Source organism: Tupaia chinensis, unplaced genomic scaffold (assembly GCF_000334495.1).
Source record: "Tupaia chinensis unplaced genomic scaffold, TupChi_1.0 Scaffold139331_1, whole genome shotgun sequence".
Lineage (NCBI taxonomy): Eukaryota > Metazoa > Chordata > Mammalia > Scandentia > Tupaiidae > Tupaia > Tupaia belangeri.
Window position 1 is genome coordinate 782,849 of NW_006199220.1, and position 5,074 is coordinate 787,922.

General features: G+C 38.0%; 1 long non-coding RNA gene across 1 annotated transcript in view; it reads right to left on the minus strand.

The window, feature by feature from the left end:
- Window positions 1–4,767, minus strand: part of LOC102499126 (uncharacterized) — a 43,354-nt gene extending 38,587 nt beyond the window's left edge. Inside the window, exon 1 of the long non-coding RNA XR_336494.2 lies at window positions 4,681–4,767. This is a non-coding gene — a long non-coding RNA (uncharacterized LOC102499126). The remainder of the gene's footprint in view (window positions 1–4,680) is intronic.
- Between the last annotated feature and the right edge of the window lie 307 nt (window positions 4,768–5,074).

Consider the following 5,074-nt stretch of genomic DNA (forward strand, 5'->3'; position numbering starts at 1 on the left):
AACCCTGACCCCCAGTAGATCACCAGACCAGTCCACAGGTACAGGGAGATGTGTGGGCTGACATCTGCAGGCCACCCTGTACTATGGTGGTTCTCACCGTGCAGCTCGGAGAAGGCACAGTACTCTCCACCATTACCGCTAGTACAAGCAAAGTTTGTAAGAGTCATACCTAATCAACGATTTAGGGCAGTCCAAAAAAGGAATCATTTTAAAGCAAATCTCACCCTCCAGTTTCTGTTGTTACAATGTAAGTAGTATAAATGAATATTTGATAACTGCATAAATGAACACATCTGAAATAAGTAAGTGCCTGGAAAATGAACATAAACACTAAATGGTGGAAATGAAATGAGCGATTCTGTTCAATGAAACACATGCCATTTGTTAGCATTCTGTATAGAGTAACGGCATCTCATGGTAATTTCGAATGAACGTGATAAAGGACGCATGTACACAAGCATATAAACTGATGGTTGTGCTCAGCACAGCCTAAGTACACTTCCTTGGGCCCGTCCTCTCAGCACCTTAACACATTACATTTGAACAATATTGCTTGACTATTCAACATCTCCTTCAGCAATTTTTTCACATTGAGACTGTGTTCCTGGGGTGGAAGAAATCCTTCTCCATGTGTTTTCTTCTCAGAACATTAAGCATATTAGCCTAATTATGGTCCTCTTCCTCTCATTCTTATTCATCTGGAACATTTCCAATTGTCCTTTCCATGGCTAATTTTGGATTAGGACAAAACGAATCAGATGGAATCCCAGTCAGATTGGACTGTAGAATTTAGAATAAAAGAGTATAGGGGTGTTTGTCTTCCAAATATCTAATAGTGTTTTAATTCATAAATGAATCTCTTTAAAGGAAAATTGTGCATAAAACTTCCTGTTTTAATCACAGAAAAATAACTGGAATTGCTGGAAATTAAGGCTCATGAATATTTCATAAACTGACAGTTTCATACATTTAATTTTGTGAAAAACATCTCTTGATGAACAAAGTTCTCAGAGCCTGCTTAAAAGAATAAACAGCCTTGTATACGATTAGAACAATTATTTAGCATTAAATCAGTATTTTTCTATCTATGAAAAGTTTGAACAACTAAAAAAGATAAGCAATCTTTCTTAAACTTTCAATCTTAACATAATGAATTTTGTTTCAAGTATCAATTCATTTTAAATAGTACAAAAGTAAACATTTGCTTGGATCACTTTGAATTATAGCCAAATCCAAATTAGTAGGCTCTAAATTCTCAAAGTTCTAATTCTAGAGTAAACATTTGCTTGGATCACTCTGAATTATAGCCAAATCCAAATTAGTAGGCTCTAAATTCTCAAAGTTCTAAATTCTAGTTTTAAAAAAAGTAAATCTTACAAAGTTCTAATTATTAATCCTGCAAATTGGGAGATATGTAAACTTGAAGCCATACCAAGTGAGCTGGTAGGAAGCTTTGTCCCCGTGCCAGGTCTACAATTGGCTCACTACACCAGCGCAGAGACTTCAGAGTTGTTTTTTTTTTTTTGTCCCCTGAATGTTTCAGGAACAGAATTATCACATGTTTTTAAAAGGGCTTTGTTCATCTGATTTTTGAAATTGCATGTTTTTATTATTTCAATGCTATAATAATATATAAAATCATATAGCATGTATAAATTAAAATGCATAAAATTCATTTTCTTGAGCAGTCCCTCTCCACTTATGTGTATTTCAGATATTCTTGTATTCACATTTGTTCCCTTCATTCCTTTACCCTGACTCCTCTTTGTTTATCATTCTTTTGATTTTTAAAGACTTATTTAATTGTATTTATTAGAATTATTATTTTAATTGGACCAGAGAGAGAAAGAGAGAAAGAAAGCAAGAGAGCAAGCTGCCAGGTCTGGAACTTGAACCACAGTCAACCATGTGGGAATCCAGTGCCTTAAACACCATGTCACCTGCTGGTCTCTCTTTGGATATTTTATTTTTATTTATTTATTTCTTAGAAAGAGATTCTACTATAGGGCATGTGTGCTTGCCAGAGAAACAAAGAGAGACAGAAAGTGAGAAGCCACCCCCAGTGGGGAAGGGCCAGGCTGCAATCCCCCTCCGTTCTCCTCTCGGGATCTTGGACATGCACACACGCACACACACAGCCCAGTGTGGGTTTTAAGCTACCAGGTCCAGGATTTGAACCATGGTTGACTATATGGGAGTCCAGTGACATAACCATTACACCATCTGCTGGTCCCAATGTTTTAACAAATAGTTTCATCAGAAGTGTTTATCTCCCTAAAAGTTATTTCTTTTTGCTTTCAAATTCTGTGAAAGTGCAATACATCAATCAATTCAAGCCCTGAATAATCTGTAAAGAAAGAACTTGAACTGAGCTCTTGGGAATTGCAATTTGGGAAACCTCAATTTGGATAGAATTAAAGCAGCGCTCTGGAGATGTGAGGGAAATTGGAAGCTTATATGTCAAAAAATTTTAAATCATACAAGATAATTAAAATTAGTTAAACCAAAACTTTAGCTGAAGTAGGACAACGAATTCAAGGACTACAAGGGCATTGGTTTCAATTTAAACATAAGTACATAAATAAAAGCCAAACCGATTTCCCAGGGTCCTTGAAGCCTATAAGTGGAAGCAACATTCTTAGGTATTACACACAGATCTCTTTCTTACTAACTACCCAGATGCTGTCATTTATAAGCTACCACACAATGCTAACGTTTTATGAACATTAAACACCTTTCACTCCAATCAACAGTGTGTTAATATCTGATCAGCACCCTTTCCAACAGTTTGTAATGCCGGACTACAAGCATTAGTAATCTAATGAGTGGAAGAGAATACCTCATCTCATTTTTTTTAGAGAGATTTTTGCTATAGGGTACATGTACTTGCTGGAAAGAGAGAGAGACAGAGAGACAGAAAGCAAGAAATCATCCCCCGGGGGTATGGCCATGCCTCAATCCCTTCTCCATTCTCCTCTTGGGATCTTGGGCATGCATGCACATGTGCCCAGCGTGAGTTTAAGCCACCAGGTCCGGGACTTGAACTGCAATCAACTATATGGGAGTCCAGCAATGTAGCCACTATGCCAACTGTTGGTCCCCCAGAGTGAGTTTTAAGCCGCCGGGTCTGTGACTCAAACTGCGGTCAACCACATGAGAGTTCAGTGACATAACATTATGCTCTCTGCTGGTCCCATCTCAACTCATTTTAATTATTATTTTCTGACAACATCTGAAGTGTAACCTATTTGTTTGTTGTTATTATTTTTAATGTCTACTCAAATATTTAATTATATTTAATTATCTTATATATTTAATTATCTTATTAGATACATGTAAGCTTGAAATCCTTATGTCTTCCTGAACTTTAGCAAACGTGGTGACGTGTTCCCGCACTCTGCCTTTCTCCCGCGTTAACGTGACACGGTGAGTGCTGAGCGCTTGGTAACTGCAGGCGACCAGGGCTGCACAGAGCGCAGGCCCCCTCCTGGGGACCACTGCAAGTATTTTGACGGCTGCTTCCTTCGATCGTTTAGGTGGCCAGTGACAAATACTAGCAGAAGTAAGAATCCTAAGGGGCCCTAAAAGGTATGTTTAAAAGCTCAAACTTGTCCGAAAATTGGGTCTGTCTGTTTAGGCTGTGTCACTGCAGGTGTAATTCAGGCTCATAGCACTTCCTCTGCTGTCCCAGAAAAGGTCAGTGTATGTGTGTGCGTGTGTGTGTGTGTGTGTGTGTGTGTGTGTGTGAGCGCGCGCCTGTGCTCAACATTATTTGACAATTCTGTATTCACGCTATGTCCACTCTCCTCCTAGGGACTGTCTTGATAAAAGCCTGAATTTCTTCAAGATCCAGTCTTTAATGGAGTCTAAGCATCAGCTCAGCTTCCGTCCACTACCAATGGTGGTTCTGATATGCTAGAACTTAACACAGGCCCTCGGAGAGTAATTGCTTCAGAAATTGACATACGATCCAATTCAGGACAGTGACTAAACCTAAGCAGAGGTTTCCCGAGCTTCCTGGAAAGGCTTCCTGTGTTTTGGAAGTAACAGGTTAGAGGAGGCTGAGAACATGGCTCTGCTTTATCTTGTAGTCAATTTTTAAAAACAATTGATTTTTAAAATCATTATTGTTTCAAAGAACCCTTCACAGTAGGCTATCAGGTTTGTTGAGCAGGGATCACAGCTCTCTTATTCAGCCCCCTGGCCTAGAACCTGACCCAATTCCTAAATGTGTACATCCATCTCTAAGGGAAGCCTGCGTGTACCTGTACACAGCAGGAGGGTAACAAGACTAGCGTGACAATTTAGACTCAACAGCGAGCACGAAGGTGAGCTAGAGAGATTTCATTTGTTAAATTGTAAGAAAACAATGAATGTGGATGTCTCAGTTTGCTATTTATGAAAACTAGTGTAGTGCGAGCAGTGTTAGGTTTGACATCTTCAACGTTTTTGTTGTGGGTTTAATTTAACAGAGGTTTGCTAATACATAATAAGTTCTATTCTGAAAATATAGTTGAACACTCTTTTTTTATAATGTAAAAGAAATTTTCACCATAATAACATAACCAGAACTCCTTTTAAAATGACCATATTTTAAATCTAGTGTCAAACACCAATTTACTTTTTTTTGCTAAGTGGACCCAATATTTGAGATAAACATTAAATAAGATATAATTTTACCTTATTAATGCAGCATATGAACAGCATCAAAGGGCACAGACCCCGTTCAGTTCAGGATATTTCTTGTACTAAGGTCAGTAGAACTGCAACGACTCAACCATGATTCGGCAGCTGTTAAAGAACAGGTTGATGTTTAAACTCTTCTCTGGATAGCAAGCGTCCCTGTTCACATATTCAGCTAAAACTATTGCTGAAAAATGACACTGGGTGCAATTTCCATGTCTCTTCTTTTAAGAGTATGTTTGATTTATAAAAATTAACTAGACTTAAAAGTAAGGCATTTTGTGCCAGGATTTCATTATCCCAGCAGATACTTCACATCAAACGTGCAATTTTTTTGCACTTATCAACTTTTCTTCAAATAAAATTCTTACATTTTTCAGTTTATGCTATT